Here is a 26524-nt window from a genome sequence, read left to right on the forward strand (position 1 = left end):
AAATTGGTAAGACCTCTTTAGTAATGTAATTTTGTATTATTGAAAAAAGTTAAAATTTTAAAATTTGCATGCATCATATGCATACGCTATGATCCAGCAATTCCAGGCCCAGGTATTTTTTTTTTGTATGCTGTATGGCGGGTTCACATTTCCTTCTTTTTCCATGTGAGTATTCCCTTATTGCAGCACCATCTGTTGAATTTTTGCTTTTGTTTGGTTTTTCATTTGTTTGTTTGTTTGTCTGTTCGTGTTTTTTTTTTGAGGAGGGCAGAGTGCATGGGCTAGGAATCAAACCCGGGTTGCCCACATGGCAGAGGTGAATTCTACCACTGACCTACCCTCACACCCCCATGCTTAGGTATTTATTCTAGAGAAATTCCTGCACATTGCTCCAGGAGAAATGGACAAGAAACTTCCCAATGGTACTGTGTCTAAGAACATAAAACTAGCAACAACCCAAATGCACAACAAGAGTGTAAATGGATGAATTAATAATGGAATATTTACATAACAGGGCTCCTTATAGGAATGTAAATGAACAAACTACAATCACATGCATTAACATGCACTAATTTCAAGAATCTAACACTGAGGGAACAAAGTAAGTTGCAGAACACATTCAGAATGAGTCCATTTATATAAAGGTCAAAAGCATCAAAAGTAAATAACATGCTGTTAGGAATATAAACATGTGCAGTAAAACTATTTTAAAAAATCAAAGGAATAATAAACACAAAATTTAAAATATCTCTGAAGAGACAGGGAATGGGAAAAAAATCCAGGAGCAGCATAACAAGGATTTCAAGGTAACACTAATATTCTTTATATTAAACTGCCTTTTAAGAATAGAAGTATTTTTTGTATTTTTTTACCTTATACATATTTTATAAATATTCTTTAGTTCTACTCAATGTCTGTTTTAAAACCCGTGCAATTAAAGCCTTTCTTGCACCAAAAAAAAAAAAAAAACAGCATGGTATGTGTGTGGAGGGGTACTTCAGTGACTGAACACACTTAATACACCACTCTGGAACAGGTGGAAGGGCTGAAATCACAGCTCAGAAGAGTAAAGTCTTCCAAACTGTGGAGGCTGGTTCCCCTACACCATGTGCACAGCAGGCTATTTAGGAGACACTTCCCTGTGGGAAAAAGAAGTAGACTCTACCAGGAGCAACATAAGGACACTCTAGCAAGCACCAACTGTGAATTTAATCAATGAATCTGGACTGCTGAATATAAGCTATGAGCACAGATAAATTCAGAGAAAGCACAAAAGGAACCCTGAGGTTTTTCTTGGCCGAGCTGGGGGGGTGAAGAAAAAAAAAAAAAAAAGAACAGAGGGTTTTGGAGTCAACTGAGCTCAGAATACTGGAAAACAGATGTGTCCCCAAAAAAGGGGGCACACAGAGCCATATACCAACTCCAGCTCTTGATTGGTGAAACCAGGGGACTGGGGACTGTCTCTGAAAAGGATAGTAGTAAACTTTTTTTAGCAGCCCATTAAAGAAAGCCTCAGGCATTTTAAATTGTTAGCACTGACCCAGGCAAGGTGGAGTTAAGGTATGTCTGAGAAACAAAATAACTAGGAGATAATTCCCTATAGGGTGTATCTTTCCCAAGAAAATGTGAGGCAGGGCCCAGCACAATTGCTGGCTCTCATTAGGATAATTCAGATCCCAGGGGTTGGAAAACCGAAACGGCTTAAACCTGCCTTTTATCTCAGCCTCTATCTCAAGGACACCTCTGTCAGGGACTGGATCTGCTGAGAATTAAAGGCACCACACCACTTTACACAGGTGAGGAGTAGTGGGCTGACAAGCACCACCTACTGGGCAGTATAAAAAAGAACAAATTCAAGAGGCTACACAGGAAAGTCTGGCAAACTGATGGGTCTCATCCTAAGGGAAACTTCATACAGATCACACGCTTCCTGAGACCTGGGCTTGTCTTGTCTCGGAAAATCTGACTGAGGTCAATCATATCTGGAGAAACCCTCCTCTAAAAATGTTCTATACAGGTAGGGCAAGAAACAGAAAAACAAGAGCTTAAAAATTATAATCAGGACTTCCGGAGAAGATGGCGGCTTAGTAAGATGCGTGGGTCTTAGTTCCTCCTCCAGAACAGCAAGTAAAGAAACAGAAACAATACGAAACAGCTCCCGGAGCCACGACAGAGACCAAAAAGACAGCGTACCCCATTCTGGAACGGTTGAACGGGCAGGGAGAATCCACTGCGGTGAGATAGCCAAGGGGCGCGCGTTTTCCCGGCCGGGGCGGCTGGCGACTGGGGTCCCCTCCACGCACGTGGCTTCCCGGTCTGACTGGGAACGTTGGATAGCGGGGCCCTCCTGCCACGCTTGACATCTCGGGCAAGCTGGGCAATTTGGACCGGTACTCCCCCAAGCCGCGGCGGCCGGCGACCCCCACCTCCACGCGCGGTTTCCCGGGCTGACTGCGAGATTCGGATTGCCAAGTTAAAGGAGCCACAGCATCTTTTACTGGTGGGACCCGCAGACAGACGAGCACCACGAGCGCCACCTACTGGGCAGGAAAAGAAAAACAGAGCCCAAAAGATTTCACAGAAAAACCTTTCAACCAGCTGGGTCCCACACCCAGGGAAATCTGATCAAATACCCAGACACCAACAGAAAATAATGGATGACACTCGGAAAATTGAAGATATGGCCCAGTCAAAGGAACAAACCAATAGTTCAAATGAGATACAGGAGCTGAGACAACTAATGCTGAATATACGAACAGAAATGGAAAAACTCTTCAAAAACCAAATCAATAAATTGAGGGAGGACATGAAGAAGACATGGGCTGAACAAAAAGAAGAAATAGAAAATCTGAAAAAACAAATCACAGAACTTATGGGAGTGAAGGACAAAGAAGAAAAAAATGGAAAAAACAATGGATACCTACAATGGTAGATCTAAAGAGACAGAAGCTACAATTAGTGAACTGGAGGATGGAACATCTGAATTCCAAAAAGAAACAGAAACTATAGGGAAAAGAATGGAAAAACTTGAGCAGGGGATCAGGGAACTGAATGACAATATGAAGCGCACAAGTATACGTGTTGTGGGTGTCCCAGAAGGAGAAGAGAAGGGAAAAGGAGGAGAAAAACTAATGGAAGAAATTATCACTGAAGATTTCCCAACTCTTATGAAAGACCTAAATTTACAGATCCAAGAAGTAGAGCGAACCCCAAAGAGAATAGACCCAAATAGGCATTCTCCAAGACACTTACTAGTTAGAATGTCAGAGGTCAAAGAGAAAGAGAGGATCTTGAAAGCAGCAAGAGAGAAACAATCCATCACATACAAGGGAAACCCAATAAGACTATGTGTAGATTTCTCAGCAGAAACCATGGAAGCTAGAAGACAGTGGGATGATATATTTAAATTACTAAAAGAGAAAAACTGCCAACCAAGACTTCTATATCCAGCAAAATTGTCCTTCAAAAATGAAGGAGAATTTAAAACATTTATAGACAAAAAGTCACTGAGAGAATTTGTGACCAAGAGACCAGCTCTGCAAGAAATACTAAAGGGAGCACTAGAGTCAGATACGAAAAGACAGAAGAGAGAGGTATGGAGTAAAGTGTAGAAAGAAGGAAAATCAGATATGATATATATAATACAAAAGCCAAAATGGTAGAGGAAAATATTATCCAAACAGTATTAACACTAAAAGTTAATGGACTGAATTTCCCAATCAAAAGACATAGAATGGCAGAATGGATTACGACCCAGCAATACCACTGCTAGGTATCTACTCAAAGGACTTAAGAGCAAAGACACAGACGGACATTTGCACACCAGTGTTTATAACAGCATTATCCACAATTGCAAAGAGATGGAAACAGTCAAAATGTCCATCAACAGATGAGTGGCTAAACAAACTGTGGCGTATACCTACGATGGAATATTATGCAGCTTTAAGACAGACTAAACTTATGAAGCATGTAATAACATGGATGGACCTAGAGAACATTATGCTGAGTGAGTCTAGCCAAAAACTAAAGGACAAATACTGTATGGTCCCACTGATGTGAACCGACATTCGAGAATCAGCTTGGAATATATCATTGGGAACAGAGATCAGCAGGAGTTAGAAACAGGGTAAGATAATGGGTAATTGCAGCTGAAGGGATACAGACTGTGCAACAGGACTAGATACAAAAACTCAAAAATGGACAGCACAATAATATCTAAGTGTAATGTAACGATGTTGGAACACTGAATGAAGCTGCACCTGAAATAGAGTTTTTTGTTTGTTTGTTTGTATCTTTTGTTTTTTTCTTTTCCCTTTTTTTATATATATACATTTTTTATTAGTATTATTATTTTAATTCTCTTCTCTATATTAACATTCTATATCTTTTTCTGCTGTTTTGCTAGTTCTTTTCCTAAATCGATGCAAATGTACCAAGAAATGATGATCATACATCTATGTGATGATACTAAGAATTACTGAGTGCAGGTGTAGAATGGAATGATTTCTAAATGTTGTGTTAATTTCTTTTCTTTTTTTTGATTAATAAAAAAAATAAATAAATAAAATTATAATCAATCAAAAAGAAGCTATGCTAGATGTCTAGAATAAGTTGAACTGAACATCAAAGAATAGATAGAGCACAAAGCCAAGCAACAAGAAAAATCTAGGTAAAAAAAGAAAAGCTACAGAATAAATTAATCAAGGAAATCAGATGCTTAGACACCAACAAAATATCACAAGTCATACTAGGAAGCATGAGGATTTGGCTCAGTCAGAGGAACAAATGAACACTTCAAACGAGATACAGGAGTTGCAACAACTAATTAAAGATGTTCAAACAAATCTTCTGTAAATTGAAAAAATGAGCTGAATGAAGATAAAGCAAAAGAGATGAACAATATAAAGAAGACATTGGGTGATCATAAGAAATACTTGAAAGCCTGAAAAACAAATGGCAGAAATTATGGGGATGAAAGGCATAAGAGAAATGATGAAAAACACAATGGAGACATCCAACAGCCAATTTGAAGAGGCAGAAGAAAGGATTAGTGACCCAGAGGACAAAATATCTGAAATCCTACACGCAAGAGAACAGACAGGGAAAGGAATGGGAAAATATGAGTAGGGAGTCATGGAACTGAATAACAATATGAAACACATCTATTCCTGTTATAGGTGTCTCAGAAGGAGAAGAGAAGGGAAAAGGGGCAGAAAGAGTAATGGAGGATACAATCACTGAAAATTTCCCAAATCCTATGGAAGACATAAAATTACAGATCCAAGAAGGAGAGGGTACTCCAAACAGAACAAACCCAAATATACCTAGTCCATGACTAACCAGATTGTCAAATGTTAAAGACAAAGAGAGTTTTCTGAAAGCAGCAAGAAAAAAGTTTTCTATCACATCCATCCACTATATGTGGATTTCTCAACAGAAACCATGGAGGCATATGAGAAGGCAGTGGTATGACACATTTAAGACATGGAAAGAGAAAAACTGCCAACCATGGATACTATATCCATCAAAATTTCCCTTCAAGAATGCAGGAGAGTTGAAAATATTTTGAGACAAGCAGACCCTGACAGAGTTTGTGAACAAAAAAAAGCTGTTCTGGAAGAAATACTAATGGGAGCACCACAGGTAGATAGAAAAAGACAGGAGAGAGAGAGAGAGAGAGGTTTAGAGATGAGTACAGAAAGGAGGTTAATCAGTAAGGGTAAAAAGAGAGGAAAAAAATAAGATATGGCATATAAAATCCAAAAGACAAAATATTAGAAGAAAGTACTGCTTTTCCAGTAATAACAATAAATGTTAATGGACTAAACTCCCAGTCAAAAGACAAAGCCTGGTCAAATGGATTAAAAAACAGGACCCATCTATATGCTGTTTACAAGAGACTCACTTTAGACCAAGGACACAGTGTTTGAAAGTGAAAGGTTGGAAAAAGATATTTCATACAAACAACAACCAGGAAAGAGCAGGTGTAGGCATACGAATACCCAACAAATTAGACTTCAAGTGTAAAATAATTAAATAATTAAAAAATAAAATAATATAGAGCATGTAACAATGTGGATCAACCTTTAAGATATTATGCTGAGTGAAATTAGCAAGAAACAAAAGAACAAATAATGTATAGTCTCACTAATATGAACTAATATTATTGAATGAACTCTGAGAATTAAACAATTAAAAGAGACAAAGAAGGACACCATATATTAATAAAAGGGAGAACCCATCAAGAGTTAAAGTTAAGAACCCAGGTCATCAGGGGTTAGAAAGAGGGTTAAGATTGGGCCTATGGTACTGAAGGATCACACACTGTGTGAAAGGACTGATTGTAAAAATTCAGAAATGGATAGCACAATCAGGCCAGAACTTAAGAGTTGTATCTTGGAGGAGCTAAGTGAAGGCCCACAGATGCTTATAGAGGAAACTACTGGCATCAGAAGCTAGAAGCAATGGAACCAGAAACAAGGACCATCAGATGCCAGCCACGTGCATTCTCAGCTAATAGGCATCAGCCTTTCCTGAGGGAAGGTAACCTCTTGTTGGCACCTTAATGTGGACATTCTCATGGCCTTAAAACTATATAAATAAATAAGGGAGATGGGTAAAATAAATTGGGTGGATTAAATATTAGTGGTCAGTGAGAGCGAGCGGTATGGGATGTATGAGTTTTTTCTTTTTACTTCTTTTTCTGGAGTGATGAAAGGGTATTAAAAATATTCATAGTGATGAATACACAACTATGTGATGATGTTGTGAGCCACTGATTGTATACTGTGGAGGGACTATATGTGTGTGAAGATTTCTCACTAAAAATATTTTTTTAAAAAAGAGACCTGCAAAACGATGATCAGTTAAACATGGGCAATTGTAAAGCTCTAGAATAAGTACAACATCAAATAAGAGCCTTAACACAAAGTAATAGGTATTATTTTTTATTATACATCAAAATAAACCATAAGCAAGAGAAAGAACTAACTTTCAAAGTTAACTCATCAAGATAATTAGATGCCTAGGTATTAGAAAAAAAGTCAAGCCAGGCCATGGTTTCTTTGACTTTACACATAAAGAACAAGCAACAAAATATGTATGAATAGGATCTCCTCAAAATTAAAAACCTTTGTGCATCAAAGGACTTTAAGTGAAAAGACAACTTACTCAATGGGAAAAAATATTGGAAACCATGTATCTGATAAGGGTTTAATATCTGGAATATAGAAAGAAATTCTACAACTTCACAATAAGAACACAAACAAAATGGGCAAAAGACTTGAATAGCCATTTCTCCAAACAGGAAACACAAATGGCTAAAAAAGCACAAGAAAAGATGCTCAACTTCACTGGATATTAGGGAAGTGCAAACCAAAACCACAGTGAGATATTTCCACAGTAGAATGGCCAAAATTTAAAAAACAGAGAACTACAAGTGCTGGGCAGGATATGGAGAAACAGGAACACTCATTTATTGCTGATGGGAATGTAAAATGGCACAGCCACTGTGGCAATTTGGCAATTCTCAGGTAGTCAAGTATGGGACTGCCATATGATCCAGCAATCCTGCTATTAAGTACATATTCAGACGAACTGAAAGCTGGGACCTAAACAGACCTCAACACAAATATTCATAGAGTGATTATCTTTTACAATTGTCAAAAGATGGAAGTAACCCAAGTGCTCACTAAATGATGAATCAATAAACAAAATATGGTATATACATACAAAGGAATATTATTCAGTAGTAAAAATCAATGAATTCCTAATGTATGCAAGAATACGGATGAACTGTGAGGACATGTTGAGTGATCCAAAAGGACAAATACTGAATGATCCTGCTGTATTAACTAATTGTCATAGGCAAACTCATAGAGCCAAAAATTTATAATATAGGTTACCAGCAAACAGATTGGAGTTAGAGAATGGGAAGTTGAGGCTTAGTCTATACAGAATTTCTATTTGGGCTGATGGTAAAGGTTTCAAAGTAGATGGTGATGATGGTAGTATATTACTGTTAGTGTAAACAAAAGCACTGAAATATATAAATGAACATGGTTAAAAGGGGAACTTCATGTTTGAATACAAATCAAACATAAGACTGTACAACAAAATGGACCATATTGTAAACAATGGACTATACTTAACAATACGAGCATGAGAAGTGTTTCATGAATAACAATGTACTATACTAATAAAAAGAGGTAATAGTAGGGTAGCATATGGGGGAAAAATACACCTAATGTAAATAATGGATGAAAGAACTATTTTAATAAGGTTTCATCAGTTATAACAAACATAATTACTGTTGAAAAATACAACTATTTTTCAAAAGTTTTTTCATCTAAGGTGTTGTTGGTGGAGTGGTATACAGGAATCCTGTATTTTATACATGATTATTTTGTAACCTCACAATCTCTCTAATAAAAAATGGATTAGGTCTACGTATCTTATCTGGAAGTCTGTTCATGGTTTATTGTTTACTGAGCAAAGCATGTTTCCCATTTTTAAAAAACTGGGCAACCAATTTTGTGTATGCATGGTGTATAAGTTTGTATGAACATGGAGGAAGGTGTGAAAATATACACCCCAGATGCTTCTACTGGTTACTGGGTGTTAGAGTGATAACAGATTTTTTTTTTTTTTTTGCATGGGCAGGCTCTAAGAATCGAATCCAGGTCTCTGGCATGGCAAGTGAGAATTCTGCCACTGAGCCACCATCGCACCACCCAATATTATTTTTATGTATACATTCTTGGATTGTTTTAATGGTATAGTGCGAATAAGTATATCCTAATTATGAAATCATTACAAAATTTTTAATTTAAAATTGGTTTTTATAAAAGCTATTAATAATACAGCGTAATTAACACACCTTAGTGCCAGAGGAACATCTTTAAAATTGACTATTGCCAAACATTAAATGCAGTCCCTGAAGCAAACTGCACAGACCTGTATAAAATAGGAAGATGGTATTTTAGTTCTTTGGTGACTAAACCAACTACCATGCAATGGGTTGGCTTCCACAACCCATTTACTGGCTTACAGTTTTGAGACTAGGAGAAGTCCAAACAAAGGCATCATCAAGGTTTTGCTTTCTTTTCAAAGACTGGTAGTTCTGGGACTGGCTGTCCATGATCTTTTGTCCTAGGCTCCTCTATCACTCTGGCCTGTCCCATCTACTTCCAGTTCTACTGACTTTCAGCTTCTGACTCCTCCTCTTTGTGGCTCTCTTTTCTCTCTGTGACCTCCCCTATAAGGCCTTCAATAATAGCATTATTGGGCAACACCCCATGTGAAGTAACCTCATCAAAAGAACATGTTTATCTGGGATACACACCTTCTAACCACCACAGATAGCAACTTAACAAAATAAGGTGGTTTATCCACTGGGGTTTTACAATTAGTATTTCATTAATAATTATATTTATATTTAAAAGACATGGCATACACACAACACCTACCTTAGTAAAATGAATCAAGGGTGTGGTTACTTCTTGTAATCTTCTGAATTTAATGCCAGCCCATGTTACGGAAACGAAGGCAGGAGCTAAGAAATAGAGAGAGATACAGAGACAATCACAATCCTTCCTCATCGGACGGGCCCGTGATTCCTCAATGAGGCGTCTGAGAGGTTGACTGTGAGTCAAGACATAAAATCCCATGTCCCAATTCACACTCATTATCTTCCTACCCCTCTTCCAAAATTCTCCCCCTTTTAAGGAACAGCCAATACCTAGTTAGACATTTCAGTCTTCTTCGTCTCTTCCCCTTTTGCTTTTCCCTTTCCTCCAACCCTTTAGCTGTTAACTCGTCTCAGCTTCACCTCTGGAACGCTTCTGCCCTTGCCCTCTCTCCGCCCACGAGTCACGTTTTGAGGGGACCAGCTCATAACGCTGGAGCCGCCCTGCCAAAAAACTCCAGAATACTTTGCTAGGTCTACTCAACCTTCACACTCACCTCCTTCTGGCTTCTGGTCACCATTATATTCTGTCCCGTGGTGTGAAAGTCCTTAGCCCAGGAGAAACCGCGCCTTCTCTAGGAGCAGTGGACGTGGGCGGCCGGAAGTACGGCAGCCCGAGGAGCAGGGCCGCCACGGGTGGAAGTGGGAAGGCCAATGGAGACGCCGAGTTTCCGGGCAAAGGTCACGTGTCCAGTGGGCGGGACCTTGCCCCGCAGTGAACGGTAGGAGACCTCTTGCCTCAAAGGCTGGTGAGAGGCCCGAGGCAGACGTTTCTTACTCTGACGGAAAGAAAAAAATAGAGGTGGAGCTAGAGTCTGGAAACTTCGAGATCTCTGGCGAAAGTGCTGGAAGATAGATTTGTGAGATACGGCCGTGAAGTCCTGCGGAGATTAAACCCCAGACCCAGCTAATTAGGAGAGAATAGACGGTGTGAAGGGCGCAGAAAGATCGCCGGGATTGGGCAAGACCTCGCCTCTTCAACGATTATTGTGTTAGAATGTGACGTTTATGGGGGAAGGGGCCGAAGGAAGAAAATACTATGTTGACATTGTTTTAGGAACATCGTTCCGTAACAGACTCTAACAGTATTAAAGATAATTCAAGTAACGCATGAGGTTTGTTTTAACTGGAAAACTTATACCCAGAAATCTTCAGAAGCGTTTGTGTTGTGGGTTGTCTTAAGAAATTTGTTAGATAAAACAATTGGGTTTTGGGTTGTTTAAGAAATTTGTCCTTAGTGTTTTAATCCAGAGGTTGGGTAGTTAAGAAGTTTAACTTGATGATAATTGCAGAAAGGAATAGATTTATGGCCGTTAATGTAGGTAGGCTCTTCAACTAGTACCTTCACAGGCACGGAAATCGATGAACTCCAAACAAATTTAAAATAAATATAATGAAATGAAGTAAAAACTGTTTGGATTAAAATGTATATTTCATTGACTAAGAACTTACTGACTTGTAGCTTCCGTCTGAATTTCCCAAGGCGTTATTTTGACTGATCAAAATACTAAGCTATGTCTGATAAACTTGACTTTATTTAGAGTAGTTTTTTTTTTTAGCACTGATTCCTCTCATTCCCACATGTGAGAACTATCCTGAAGTAATTTAGTGTTCTGAATTTTATTTAATGCTTCCTTGGATGGATTTGTGAATTTATCAGTAATGACCCAGGAGTAACAACACATCATAGTTGTTTTATTCCAAATGAGCTAGCTGTTAGGGAATTCTGATATCAGGCTTTTTATTTTATAAGTAAGAAAGACTGGAATCAATTTCCCAAATTCCATTCCACTGCTTCAGCAGGGTTCTGTCCTTGCTTATATGACCTCAAGACCACTTAACATATGTCTTATCCTGGGGAAGCAATTCAGCCAGTCTTGTGAACTCCAGCCTCTTTTGCAACAAAATAATCACATTAAGTGTATTTCAACTCATTGGCTAGATGTTGTATAGATTCAACAATGACAAAATATATTTAATTAAAGTATATTTTAATTTTAATTTTTTAATTTTTCTATTTCCAGAAGTTGAAATTTGTACTCCTGTGAAAGAAAGGAAATATGTTTTCAGCATTCAAATTTTGTGCAATAGACTATTTATATGAGGTAGAGTTCTACTGGCTCACTACTCTTTTACTAAGAATTTTATATTAAAAAAATTTCTGAATTCAGTATATAATTTTGCAGCAACCTAAGAGTCTAAGTACTTTTAAATTTTACTTTTAAAATCACTTCCCACATACTTTAAAATGCCAGTTTTAGGAAGAAATTGTCAACATGAACTTGAAGCTGCCAGCAGAAAAAAAAAATAAATTATTAGCAAGTTTGCGGTGCTTTTAGTAACAATTTTGAGAGATTTTTCTTGAAAGGAATGGGAGAAAAGCAATCCCATCTATCTTTATAATAGTAACAGCATGCTTTGAGCACTTATTAGGGCAAAACCTTTGATATTTTAATGGATTATATAATTTCATCATCAGAACCACTCCATGAAGTAGATATTATTATTAATATCCCAATTTTACAGATTAGAAAACTGAATTCTAGAGGAGTTAAATGGGTTGTTTTGTTACAACCAAGAGTCAAACCCGGGAAAATGAAGAAACTATTTGGAGTAGTAGTAGTAACAGGTTCACTTCTTAGTTCATTGTTTTTGTGATCTTAATTAACAAGTTAAATTCTAGTTTTCTTTATAACCTTGTCCCCATCTACCAAGAAATAAGTCCTCCAATATAACAAAAATTGTGTTACATTTTAGAAGAAATAAGAAAGACATATATAGCATTTTCAGGTTTTATTATTCTTCTAGTTCTGAGGGAAGCAAATGTATTGTTATAAGATGTGCATGGTAGGAAAGCAGATGTCATCATGACATTGAAATATTTACAAATATATTGATTACTTGAAAAATTAATATACGCTTAGGGTGGGCCATGGTGGCTCACCTGCCATGCCAGAGACCCGAGTTCAATTCCCAGTGCCTGCCCATGCAAAACAACAACAAAAAATTAATATATACTTAAATATCCTCAAACTTTTATCTTTGTCCATGGTATCTTATTTTCATGTTGATTGTGCACCACACTCCATGACACAAGACAGATGTGATATTAATGAATGGAAAATCTTGCAAATGAAGCAGGATTTTTAAAAGTTCATGAAAACAGTGTTGAAGAAACACTTAAATGACAGGTGAAATTATTGTCAAATGAAGATCTTGCAAAATTAGATCCATTAATAGACACAAGGAAGAAAATGGTTTTAATACCAAAGGAGTTGGAGATCCTTTGGGTATATAAAGTTTTCAAATATTTTCTAAAAATATCTTCTTTATAATCAAAGGTGAAATAATATTTTATGCATATTATCATATAGTATAGTTTGTGGGGAATTATGACAAAAAGCAATTAAAAATATAGCTAAATTTTATAAAATATAAAACTTAATTTTCATAACTTTATTTCATTTTTTAGGATAAAGTACTAATTAAACACTCTATCCTATTTACTATGAACCTCTGGTCCTCATATTGACTGTAAATTGGCTTTAAGTGACCTTTTCTCTGTACCATGTATTCTTGGATAATGAGGACCTCTTATTTCACTTTTTCTAATACCTTTGACAAACATAAAACTCCTGGGGAATGATGTAATAAACTATCATTTGTCCAAATGCATTAGAATAATGAATTTTACAGGGATCTAAGACTTACTGGGGAAGACTTCAAAGAGGAGATATTATTTAATATGAACCTTAAAAGATGGATAGGATTTTGATAGGTAGAGATAGTAGGACATTTCATGCCTGTGGACATGGCATTGATGAGGGAGTGACCACTGAGTATTAAGGGGATTAGTAAGGATATTAACCTTTTTAGGGAGTATTCAAAAATGATGGAAATAAATTTGGAAAAAAATGACGGAGTCAAATTACAGAGAACTTTGACTAATTTAGAAGTATACTTAACTGATTTAACACACCTTTTAGAGACAGGGTTTTCTTTATTAGATATATATTTTTAAAAACATTTTCCTGGTTGTATCAATTGCAAAGGTATAGAAACCCAAAAGTTAAAATATCTACATTATACTGCCAAGTGAAAAAAAGCACATTCCTAAATGTTATATAAATGGTGTATGGTCCCATTTTTTCAGTCAGACACACATATATTTTTGTCTTACTTAGATATAAATCTGTAGGAAAAAAATACATCAAGCCATTACTGATGATCTCTAGGGATTATCAGGGGCCTTGGTTTATTGGGAACTTTGACTTTCTCAATTAAATAGTTATGTGTTATTTGATATTTTATAATGGGCATGTACTGCTTTTAAAGAAAGATAATACAAATTTAAAAGAACAGAGGATTCTAATATTCTGAATATTAATTAGCAGTGTATGTTTAAAGATTTTATAGTCTTACTTTCTTGTACAGAACCTATTTAGAAAGAAGTTTTGCAAAGACTCTTTAATGCTTCGATTCCCTTCATGTTAATATGAAGATGAAAATTTTCATCCAGGAATTACTGATAATAAATTTTGGACGCTATGGACAAGAGGTATACTTTGGTTTTATTACTCAAAAATCTGTCTTATCCCCACAGCTTAGGATAATAAGTTATTTAAAAATGCAATGCTTTCTTGTTAAATAATGACTTATATTTATCATGTCAAAATTTCAAGAAGTTTAGAAGACAGTGTTTTTATTGCAGAATTTAGGTGAAAAGTTAGGAATTGGGAAGTTATACTATATATATGAATAAACCAAAAGATGTGTAGATGATGAAATTTAGATATTATAACATTGTAAGCATTTATTGCATTGTAATAGGATCTTGGCCTGGACTATATAAAGAGCTACTTTAAATAGTAATGATACACTGAATGTAAAATTATTTTTTAATGTATATATGTCATATATCATTTTTCACTTTTATGAAACCTCTTAGGGAAAAAGTAACCTTATTAGAGGAGTCAAGTCTCTTAACATTTATTTAGTAAGTACTATGTGCTGGGCACTAATAGATGCTGAGGATATAGCTGTTAATAAGGCATAGAAATAGTCCATATCCTCAGTGGGTTTTCAGATTGGTAAGTGGGATGCAGCAAAAACTGTTAAATATTTAAGCTAATATCTGGTAGTAATAAATGTATAGAAAAGATACAATAGGATAATGTGATATATAATTCAGGAATGGGAAGTACTGTTTCCTAAGTAGTTTAGGGAAGGGCTTCTGTGAAGATGTAGACATTCAAATTGAGACCAGAATGGTGAGAAGCAAACAACCATGAAAAGATTTGGGAGGAAAGCCTTTCAAGCAAGGGCAAAGTTCTTGACTCAGGAATGAATTTGTTGTGTATGAGGACCATAAAATTAGGCCATTGTTGTGGGATAATGAAAAAGGGGAGATCAGAGCAGTAGGCAGTTGCTGAATGATAGAAAGCCTTGTAAACTACAGTATGGAGTTTGTTTGTTTATTTCTTTTTAGTATGACTGATGAGGAAACAACTGGTCAATTTTAAGCAATGGGTGAAAAAAATCTGATTTATGGTTGAGAAATATCATTCCAGTTGTCTGGAGGATAGAAGAGATGGTGGTTAAGAGGCAGGAGCAGAGGTAGGGTAATCAGTCAGGAAACAATAGTAATGGTCTAGGATCTAGAATACTCACTGAATCTAAACTCTAGGAAAAATTGCTTGTTATAAGCCTACTTACTATAAGGACTAGCCTTTATAGTAATGGAGATGTGAAAAGTGTTTAAAATTGGGACTATTGTAGAAGTCCAGCAGTGAGGGAGAGAAAAAAAGAAAGAAAAATAAAGAATGTCTCCTAGGTTTTTGACCTGAGCAACTAGGTAGTTGGCAGTGCCATTTTCTGAGATAGAGAAAAGTTCATGGGGAAGCCAATTTGTGTGAAGAATCAATAATTCTTCTTTGACCAAATTAAAATACCTATTAGGATAGTCTTCCAGGAAGATGGCCAAATATAGTAGCTCAAGTTTAGCCCTGCTCCATGAGAAAGTTAGAAAAGGGACAGGAGGGTGACTAAGGCAGTGATTCAGAACTGAAGCTGACCTGGGAGAGCCTTCTGCATCTCATAGTGCACCCTGGTTGCAGAGGCCAAGGAACTGAGAACCAGAGGGCTGGAGCCTGGCATGGAGATGCAGAGCCCACAGGAGTACATGGTCAGGAGTCGGGGACTAGGAAGTAAGCCAGGCCCCATTCCTTGGGTGCGCTGTCCTCACCGGGGCAGCCCTGTACTGGTGACTCACTCCCCACCCCACACATGCAATGCTGGTCACCTGCTCCTATTCCCGGCACTCTAGGCGTCCCCACCCCACCAGGCCCCAATGCACGTACCTGCCCCACATCCCCATCCCAAGTGCAGCCCAGCCTACCTCTCCTGCACGCCCCTGGAGCACTACCTCCCCCTCCCTGTTCCCTGCTGGCTATTGCCAGCACATAAAGGCTGATGGCACTAACTTCCATACCCAGGTTACCCCGGCCCCCCTGCCCATAGTGTCACACAGCCTCACCCTGCCACCCCCTGCCCCCAAGCTGTGCACATCAATTTTTGGCACTCCTAGGCCCACAGGCCCCAAATCACATCATTCAGCTCTGAGAACCTCAGTTTACAGCAGTCCTAGAACCATGCAGGGGCATGGCCCTCAGCCATACTTCCCAGCTCTGAGAAAGTGCTGACCTGCACAGCCAGGTCACATCTGCCCCCAGTCCACAAAGGTAAAATGCTGACCTGTGCATGCACACAAAGGGCCCTGTGCCTTAGACCAGCACACACCAGGGTTATGCCTCCCAGACTGGTGCACCTGCACAGCTAAATCCTCTCTGACTGCTGGGCACCCACATTCACAAGCACAGCAAAACATCCCCAACCTGTGCCTATACCTACCCTGAAACAAATCACCACACTGAGTGCCCCACCCCATACCATGCTCCCTGCTGTACAACCATCCTGCAAACACAAGGCCTTAGACTGTTGAAAGAAATCAATTCACAAAGTAAATCAATCAAGATATATACATGCCACAAAGACAGCAGAAGATCATTAAGCATGTCACAATGCAGATAGTATAGACCAAATTAAAACACCAGAGGAGACACAGACTTTGGAACAACTAATCAAAGGTGTTCATACAACTCTACTTAATAAAATAAGTGAGGTAGCAAATAGCAGAAAGGAGATCAAGAAGGCAGTAGAAGAGCATAAAGAGGAATTTGAAAGAATAAATAGAAAAATAGCTAATAACACAGAGATTAAAGACTCTGTTGACCAAATAAAAAACATACTAGAGGCACACAACACCAGATTTGAAGAGACAGAAGAAAGAATAAGTATACAGAGGACAGGATAACTGACTTGGAAGATTCAAAACAGCAAATGGCAAAAAAAAAAGATGAAAAAAATTGAATTGGATCTCAGGGAAATGATAGACAAAACAAAGCGCACAAATATAAGAATCATTTGTGTCCTAGAAGGAGAAGAGAGGAGTAAAGGGCTAGGAAGAGTAGTTCAGGATATAATGGAGTAAAACTTCCCAATCCTCATAAAGGATATAAATATACAAGTCAAAGAAGCCCAAAGAACTCCACACAGAATAAATCCAAATAGGCCTTCCCCAAGACACATAATAATCAGTCTGTGAAATGTTGACGAGAAGCAGAAAATCCTGAAAGTGGCGAGAGAAAAACATTCTACTACATACAAGGAAATGTATAAGACTAAGTTCAGACTACTCAATTAGCACCCTGGAGGTGAGAAGGCACTAATATGATATATTCAAGATCCTGAAAGAGAAAGACTTCCAGCCAAGAATTCTGTACCCAGTCAAATTGTCCTTCAAAAGTTAGGGAGAGGGTGGGCCATGGTGGCTCAGCAGGCAGAGTTCTCGCCTGGCACACCAGGGATCCGGGTTCAATTTCCAGGGCCTGCCCATGCCATATATATATATATACTGAGAGAGATTAAAGTTTTCACAGGCAAAGATTTCCTGAAAGAATATGTCAAAAAGAGACTGGCCCTACAGGAAATACTAAAAGGTGTTCTGCCGGCTGAAAAAAAAAAAAAAGACAGGAGAGTGAGGTCTGGAGGAGGGCACAGAATTGAAGAGTACTACTAAGGGTAATTTAAACAATACAAAAAGAAAGAGAGAAAAGAACATATAAGTCTGACAAATAAAATTTAAAATGGTAAGATGATGGATTCAAGAAACACCTTTTCAGTAATATCTTTGAATATTAACAGACTAAACTTACCAATTAAAAGATACAGATTGGCAGAATGAATTAAGAAACATAATCCAGCTATATGCTGCTTACAAGAGACTCATCTCAGACACATGGATACAAATAGATTGAAAGTGAAAGGATGAAAAAAGATTTTCCAAGCAAGTTGCAACCAAAGAAAGCAGGAGCAGCTATACTAATATCAGGCAAAATAGACTTTAAATGTAAAAACATCGTAAGAGACAAAGAAGGATGCTATATACTAATTAAAAGGCCAATTCACCAAGAGGATATAACAATCATAAATGTTTGTGCTTGCAATCAAGGAGCTCCAAAATACATGAGGCAGATATTGGCAAAACAGAAGGGAGTGATAGATGTTTCAATAATAATAGTAGGAGACTTCAGTACACCACTATCCTGTTATAGATAGAGCAACCAGACAGAAAATCAACAAGAAAATAGAGAATTTAAATAGCTGGGTAAATGAATTAGACCTAACACACATATACAGGTTTATGGGACATAGCTAACAAGTCCTTACCACAGCCTTGCTCAGACATCCCCTCCCTTAAAATGCACCCAGGGAACAAGGTCTATATAAAATCTCTTAACCCTAACCCTTTAATGGGCATTTACACAGGACCATACCTAGTTCTCCTCACAAGCCCCACTGCAGCAAAGCTTTCTAACTTCTCATCTTGGATACATTTTTCCAGGCTAAAGCCTGCTCCAGCTCCAGAGAACAGCAACCAACAAACAGACTTGCCCACATACAATCAACAAAATTCTCAACTATCACCTAGCTACACCTGAGAAAAACAAGGAGACCTTAAATTATGAATCCAGAAACATCCAGGTGAGATCCCCCAACCTAGCTCTTTAAATGCCATCTCTGGCCAAAATTACCACAATAGGTCTCTTCCTGCTCACTTTCCTTCTCATACTATCTCTCATCCTCCTGTCAATCCTTGAAAAGATCCACCACCCCCTACCGGCCATAAATATAATAATCCCTTTATCTGGTAGCACTCTCCATGAATAACATTTCACAGACATCCCTTCATTCCTTTTTCTAAATAATTACTGTCAACATCAGCTCTCACTCATCTCCTATTAATCAATCACACTTTTAAATGTTATCCTGGACCTCTGGCTACACAGTGATTTACAGGATTACACATCTTTACAAATGCATTTTTATGTTTTCATACTCCTCCTCCTCCTCACTCTGAAATAGAATGTGATTTCTACCCAGAAATAATTCTTCTTTACTTGTTCATAACTCTCCTTTCTCTTTATACAATATGAAACTAACCATAACCATTTTACTCCTTTCTCCTATGATACTTGCATCCCTAATCCATGCAACCCCAATCTCCTATACTCCCTGGTTAACAACATCCCACAATTCTTATACTTGTACTCATGTTAGATCGGTCCTGACCTCACAAAACCACCCACCATCATTCAAGCCTCAGAAAAAAACAAAGGACAACACTGACATGTATAGCCAAGCTCTCCTAGAAATGATTCTCCCAGAAACCCCCAAGCAATATCCCCCCCAAGCAATATCCTCACTCATGCACCTCCAAGTTCTCATGTAAACATTCTTCTAGTCCCCCTGAGCATGCATTGGCAAATTTTTGGTCCAAAATTAATGAAAAATATCCATTGAATTTCTTTCAAATCCCAACTGTCCTCTGCTCTATACTTTCACCTCAAAATCAACAAATTAAAATTCCTGATATATGGCAAAGCCAACACATCCCAGGAGGTTCCTTTCATAGAGTCCATTCCATCACTGCAATGTACACTCTGCCTCACATTTTCACTCCAAAACGCACAAACAATGAGTGGCTCCGGGGGTTGTCTTTGTGTACTGTTAGGAAACCTCACCCCATAAGTTCCCCTAGCAGCACCAAAAGTTCTCACTATTCCTGGCATGAAAATAGTACTTCCAACCCACTACCAAACCCATCTATGGCATTTCACCTTTCACATTCTGCTGTTAGGCTTGCAACAACGTTCTAAGAAAAGTGCCTCCAGAACTGGACCCTCCAATGTTTTTTATTTCCTCAAAATACTTCCAACATCTTCTTTCTCTTTGGCCAAACCTCTACTAGACCTTCCACCCTTTCTGGCAGGGACGATGTTCCCTGGTCCATGCTGTACCTAGGGCCAGGATGACAAACCATTCTGCCGCCCTTACAGCCACACTGAGATTGAGAAGGGCCTTATTCCTTCCCACCGTCACTTTATTTAGTGCCGTAAGTGTAGCAGGAGTAATAACAGGATCATCCGCATTAGTATTATCACAGACACAACAGACTGAACTCGCAAAAGCTTCTCTGAACTCACAAACAAATTTAGAGCAGATCTGAAAGCTCTTAATGCCCAAAACCAGTCACTAACAGAAGTAGTGCTATGGAACAGGAGGGCACTAGATGCCCTCACAGCAGTCCAAGGAGGTACATGCACATATCTAGGAGAAACCTGTTGCTTCTAAATGAATCAATCAGACAAAATTCAAGAAGTCATAAAAGATTTGAGAGACATAGGTAACAACTTCCAAAACAAATACCTCAGCAGAAGATGGTCGTCATCTTTATTGCTTCTCTTTCTTTTTAGTTCCTTCATCCCCATTATATTAGTCATCATAAGCTTCTTAATTTTTGGTCCTTCCCTTCTTAAACTTCTTACCACCTTTAGGGCACAGTACCAGCCCAAACCCAAGAATATGTCAAACATGTGATGCTACCATGGAATACCAATACCAGCCCTTGTGGAACAAAATGGATGCTCCAGACACCAGAAGGAGGGGAAACAAAATTGAACTCCATCCCCTAACAGCAGGAAGTAACCAGAATGTACTACTTCACCCCCTTCCCTTGCATTCCCCCCACCCCCAGCCTAACCCAATAGTTCTTCCCTACCCATTTTTTCTGCTTTGATGTATGTAACTTTATTAGCTAAGGTCCTCTAGAGAAAAAGAATCAGCAGGAGGTATCTGTAAATATAAAATTCATAAAAGTGTCTCACATAACCATGGGGATGTAGAGTCTGGGTCTGTAGGGCAGGTTACATCTTGCAGCTCCAATGAAGGTCCTCAACAAACTCTCAGGAAAGGCTGGTGTTTCTAGTTTGCTAGCTGCCAGAATGCAATTTACCAGAAACAGAATGGTTTTTAAAAAGGGGAATTGAATAAGTTGCTAGTTCTAAGGCTGAGAAAATGTCGCAATTAAAACAAGTCTATACAAATATTCAATCTAAGGCATCCAGGGAAAGATACCTTGGTTCAAGAAGGCTGATGACATTCACCATTTCTCTTTCAGAGAAGGGCACATAGCAAACATGGCAGTGTCTGCTAGCCTCTTGTTTCATGAGGTTTCCCAGGAGGCATTTTCCTTCTTCATCTCCAAAGGTCACTGGCTGATGGACTCTGAAGTTCTCTTGTCCTTCTGTCATGCTTCTGTGGCTCTCTCTCATTCTCAAAAGATCCCTGGCTGGCGGACTCGCTGCTTCTTGATTCTGTGGCATTCTCTGTTGTGGCTTTCTCATGGCTCTGTCATTCTGAAACTTTCTCCAAAGCTTCCTCTTTTATAGGATTCCAGTAAATTAATCAAGACCCACACAGAATGGTTGGAGACATATCTCCACCTAATCAAATTTAATACCCACACTTGATTGTTCATATCTCCATGGAGATAATCTAATTAAAGTTCCCAACATACAGTACTGAATAGGGATTAGAAGAAACCGCGTTGCTCTCACAAGATTATTTTAGGATTAAAACATGGCTTTTGCTAGGGTACATAAATCCTTTCCAAATGACACAGCAACCATGGGGATGTAAGCGCCCAAGATCTGTAGGGCAGGCGCCAAGCTAGCAACTTTGAAGAAGATCCTCAGTGAACTCTCGGGAGAGGCTGGCTGCTGACGCAAGAAAAGTGATCATCTCTTCTGAGTCCTCCTTAAAAGCCTTCTAATTATTAGATTAAGCATCACTCATTGTAGAAGACACACCCCATAGCTAATTGAAAATGCAATTTTCAGCTGTGCAGCTGTGGATGCCACCAACATGGTCATGATTTAAGTTCACAGCAACAGAAAGGCCAGCACTTGTCTGACCAAAGGACCAGGCACCACCACCTGACCAAGTTGACACATGAACCTGACTGTGACAATAACCAAAGGCTGGGATGTTAGACAAGACCACTTCCCCCATGATGTGACTAGCTCTTAACAGATATTCCCATGCAGCAGTTCCATAATTGGCTAGCCCTTACAGATATTCCCACACAGCAGGTCTACGATGGCTAGCCATTAACAGATATTTCCACACAGCAGTTCCATAATTGATCCTACACTCACCCTTAGGCAGCTGCATCCACCCTCTGGCAGTTACAGGCCTGCACGACTGCAGCAGCATTAATTAATTGAAGTTAATTTCACCCGACCTAGGCCCCTAGATATAAAGACCCTCTAACTGCTTTCCCAGGTGGGCTGAAGTCTGAGTTCAGCCTTCCACCCCATGCTGGTGTCTGAATAAATTCCTTCACCTGCGATCAGTCTGCCTCTGAGCCTTATTCAAACCTAACAGATACCAGGTTATCCGTCTCAATGTACTTATTCCACTGACTGCCTACTATAGAGAGTCAGAGGAAAGAGAACTTAATTTATCTAGTGTTTCTGCTTAAATTATTTTTGATATATTTGTAAGTTAATATCAATGATCACTAGAATCTTGAATAGGGCATGAGATTTTGTTGGTTTGTCCAGGTTAGTATGATACCCTGATAAATATCAGAGTGATTTGGACAATGTATAAAGAAGAATTTGCAAAGTCCCCTTGGGGGAATGGGGAGAAAGGGGGAAATATTCAACTTCTCCATTTGGAAAATTTCTGATATTCTCTAAATCAGTGGAGGGACAACCAAATCAATAGGCCAAGCCCTCAATCTTGGGGTTTACCTATATGAAACTTATCCCTGCAAAGGATAGGCTAAGCCTACTTAAAATTAGGTCAAAGAGTCCCCTAGAGAACCTCTTTTGTTGCTCAGACATGGCATCTCTTTCTAAGCTGATATGGCAAATGAACTCACTGTCTTCTGCCCCTACATGGGACATGACTCCCAGGGCTGTAAATCTCCCTGGCAACATGGGACAGAAATCCTGGGAAGCTGGGACCTAGCCTCGAAGGGGTTGAGAAAACCTTTTTGACCAAACAGGGGAAGAGAGAAATGAGACAAAATGAAGTTTCAGTGCCTGAGAGATTTCAAACTCAGTCAAAAGGTTATCCTGGAGGTTATTCTTACACATTATATAGCTATCTATCCCCTTTTTAGTTTATGATGTATTGGATTGGCTAGAGGGAAGTATATGAAACTGTAGAGCTGTATTCCAGTAGCCTTGTTTCTTAAAGATGATTGTATACTGATATAGCTTTTGCAACATGACTGTGTGATTGTGAAAACCTTGTGTCTGATACTCCTTTTATCTAGGGTATGGACTGATGAGTAAAAAATATTAGGGGGAACAAAGGTTAAAATAAATTGAGTAGATTGAAATATTAGTGGTCAATGAGAGGGAGGTAAAAGGGGTATGGCATATATGAGTTTTTTCTTTTTTTTTCTTCTTTTGTTGGAGTGATGCAAATGTAAAAAACAAGTGATCATGATGATGAATACACAACTATGTGATTATATTGTGAGCCATTGACTGTATACCATGTATGGAATATTTGTATGTCAAGAATGTTTGTATGTTAAGCTTTTACAATAAAAATATTAAAATAAAAATATATATCAATGATCACTAATTAAATTTAACATGCAAGATAATTTACAAAACTCTATTCAGCTTATTTCATTTCTACCCTAATTATTATAACTAAACTTCATTGTTAATTTTAAATATCATGCAGGACTTTAAGTCACTTGTTTTTATTTAATTCAATCATCAAACTCCTATTAAGATCCAGACAGATTAGATAACATTCCCAAGGTTTTCTACCTTATAAAAGGTCTCAGATCGAGATGTGTAGGTATCGGAAAACTGCAAACTTCACAACCTAAAATAATACATCATTTTTCCCACCAACTTCTATTTGTTTTGGGCAACACAGGGACTCACTTTGATTTCTGTTGTTAGAGTACCATGTAGATTTTCTAGAGAGGTGCAGGAGGGCTATATCATATGGACATCATGGTTTTGTCTCGACCTGCTATTAGAACTGGCCCTTTTATAAGTACAAGACTATTAAAAATCAGCTTGCTATTTTCTCTGCAATCCTCTTGTGATTATCATTGAAACTGCATTGAATATATGAATTATACTGGGTGGAATTTAGTCTTTTCAGCCATTAATTTTATCATATATTACAGTGTGATATCTTAATGTTAATATAATAATTTTTCCCTAATATACTTGAATGGACCTATTTTTGATTGAGTCTATCTACATGTAAGTGTGGGTATATGTATTCACAGATATGTACTATTAAAATCTATTCAATGAAACATAAAATCAGAATAGAAAATAATTAAACCAGGATGCTCTATATAATATACTATAAAGCAAAGATAGTTTCCATGTTACTTTAATCAAAAGATTAAGATAGTTGTAATTTCTATGTTATGACATATACTTCTAAAAATGGAGAATATACTATAGAATATACCTAAGTGATTAATAGTAATTGTACTCATAATACCTTACTTACCAAGAAAAATATTGAATGTCTCTACTAATTTATATGGTGGACATGATAATTGTAATAAATACAATAATGATGATATATACTTTTGCAGGAAGAATTAAATAATTTAGTACAAGAAAATACTACTTGGTATGTAGTAGTTGCTTTTTAAGTGTTACACAAAAAATGATTACTATATTTATGAATATTGCGTAGCATTAAATTTGGAAAATTCTCACCCATAAATAATCATTCAGTTATTAATAAGATACAAGAAAAGAGCATCTAGCAGTAGATAAATTAATTCTACTTTTTAAAGCTGTACATTTACAAAAGTAAACCATGAAAACAAGTATCTGCCTCTCAGAAACTTTGATACTGAAAGAGAAAACATGCACACAAATGTGCCTAAACAACAATAAAATGGCAGATAACGCTAAGGCTTGCAAAATAAAATAAGCAAAGCAATGTGATAAAATGGTGTGGAGCTACTATGTTAAATTGGTTATAATCTGGATAACTGATTTTACAAGGCCTGTCATAACAATGATATTTGGGAGGAGAACTGAATAAAATGAGGGTATGTAACAATAGGAAAACATGCAGAAAGAAAGCAGGATAGGAAAGAGAAGTCATGAGGAGAAACAAATTGGTTACTTTATAAATTCTGGAAGACAGGGAGTACTATGATGAGATGAGACATGGATCCAATGGCTCACCATGGAGGACTAAACAAGTGTATTTATTCAAAAGCCAGTAGAAGGATTTTAGCAGGGGAAGATGTCATTCTGACTACTGTTTTAAGAGGTTCTCTCTCTCCTCTTGTCTTGGAGAGACTCTTAAGGCACAACTCTGAAACTCTGGAGAATATTTAGGAAGTTGGCATGATGCCCAAGCAAAAGATGATGGCCTTTGAGCTCTGACTGTCTCCAGTGGGAGCAGTGAAGAAGTGGCAGGTATGGAGTCTACTCTGAAGGTGCAACCAACAGGATTTGTAAGTGATTGGATTTGACATTTTAGAGAAAAAGAAGAGTCAAGGATGATACTAAATTAGAGAAAAGATGATGTACAATGGAGGGTGAATATTTTCAGTGAAAAAAGAAGAAAAATTCTTAAAGAACACACAAATTCTTTACCTTCTAAGAAAAAGATAAAATCTGTATGGTGATAAATTGTGTAGATACATAAAATAATTGTATTAAGTGTTCCCATTAATGTTATGATTAGTGTTAAATCTCAATAGCATGAATTTATTTAGTATATTCCTGGATGCCATAAACCTACGTGTCATGCTAAAGAATCCCAAATCTAATACATTTCATTATTGGAAGCAAGCACAAAATCCTATTAGCATAAAATATAAACATGCATATTAGTTTGTTAAATGCTGCCAGAATGCAATATACCAGAAATGGAATGGCTTTTATAAAGGAAATTTAATAAGCTACAAATTTATAGTTCTAAGCCTATGGAAATGACCAAACTAAGGCACCCTGGGAAAAATCCCTTAGTTCAAGGAAGGCTGATACCTCTGTAACACCTTTGTCATCTGGGAAGACAAGCTGATCCCTTGCTCCTGGGCTCCGTGCTTTTAGCCTCTGTTCCTGTGGGGATTCCTCCCTTTGCTTCTCCAGGGCTGGCTTTCATCTCTTGGCTTCCCTTAGCTCTCTCCAGGTTCTGGCTTGCTTAACATCTCATAGTGATGTTTGTTGGGCTCCACACATCTCCAAACATTTTTGTCTGTCTTCTGTGAAGCAGCTGTTCTCCAAGCATCTCTGTTGCCTCTACAAAATGTTTCCTCTTTTAAAGAATTCTAGTAAACTAATCAAGGCCTACCTGAAATGGGTGGAGTCACAACTCATCTAATGAAAAGTCATACCCACAATTGGGCTTGCCACATCTCCATGGAGATTATCTAATCAAAAGTTTCTCTCCTTCAATATTAAATCAGGATGAAAAGAAATGGTTGTTCTCACAAGATTGGGTCAGGATTAAAACATGGCTTTGGGCAGGCCACGGTGGCTCAGCAGGCAAGAATGCTCGCCTGCCATGCCAGAGGACACGGGTTCAATCCCCGATGCCTGCCCATGTAAAAAAAAACAAAAAGCATGGCTT

At 37.9% G+C, this 26524-nt stretch overlaps 1 long non-coding RNA gene across 5 annotated transcripts in view; it reads right to left on the reverse strand.

Moving 5' to 3' along the window:
* The window catches only part of LOC143677549 (uncharacterized), a 92978-nt gene extending 82505 nt beyond the window's left edge, over positions 1-10473 (reverse strand). For 2 of the 5 annotated variants that reach the window (XR_013172665.1, XR_013172667.1), the window contains exons 1-2: positions 9964-10467; positions 9468-9553 (exon numbers count right to left, since the gene is read on the reverse strand). This is a non-coding gene — a long non-coding RNA (uncharacterized LOC143677549). Of the gene's footprint in view, positions 1-9467; positions 9554-9963 lie in introns of all 5 variants that reach the window. The other 3 variants (XR_013172664.1, XR_013172663.1, XR_013172666.1) reach the window with 3 other exon arrangements.
* Positions 10474-26524: the final 16051 nt, after the last annotated feature.

The sequence above is a fragment of the Tamandua tetradactyla genome, chromosome 3 (assembly GCF_023851605.1).
Source record: "Tamandua tetradactyla isolate mTamTet1 chromosome 3, mTamTet1.pri, whole genome shotgun sequence".
NCBI lineage: Eukaryota > Metazoa > Chordata > Mammalia > Pilosa > Myrmecophagidae > Tamandua > Tamandua tetradactyla.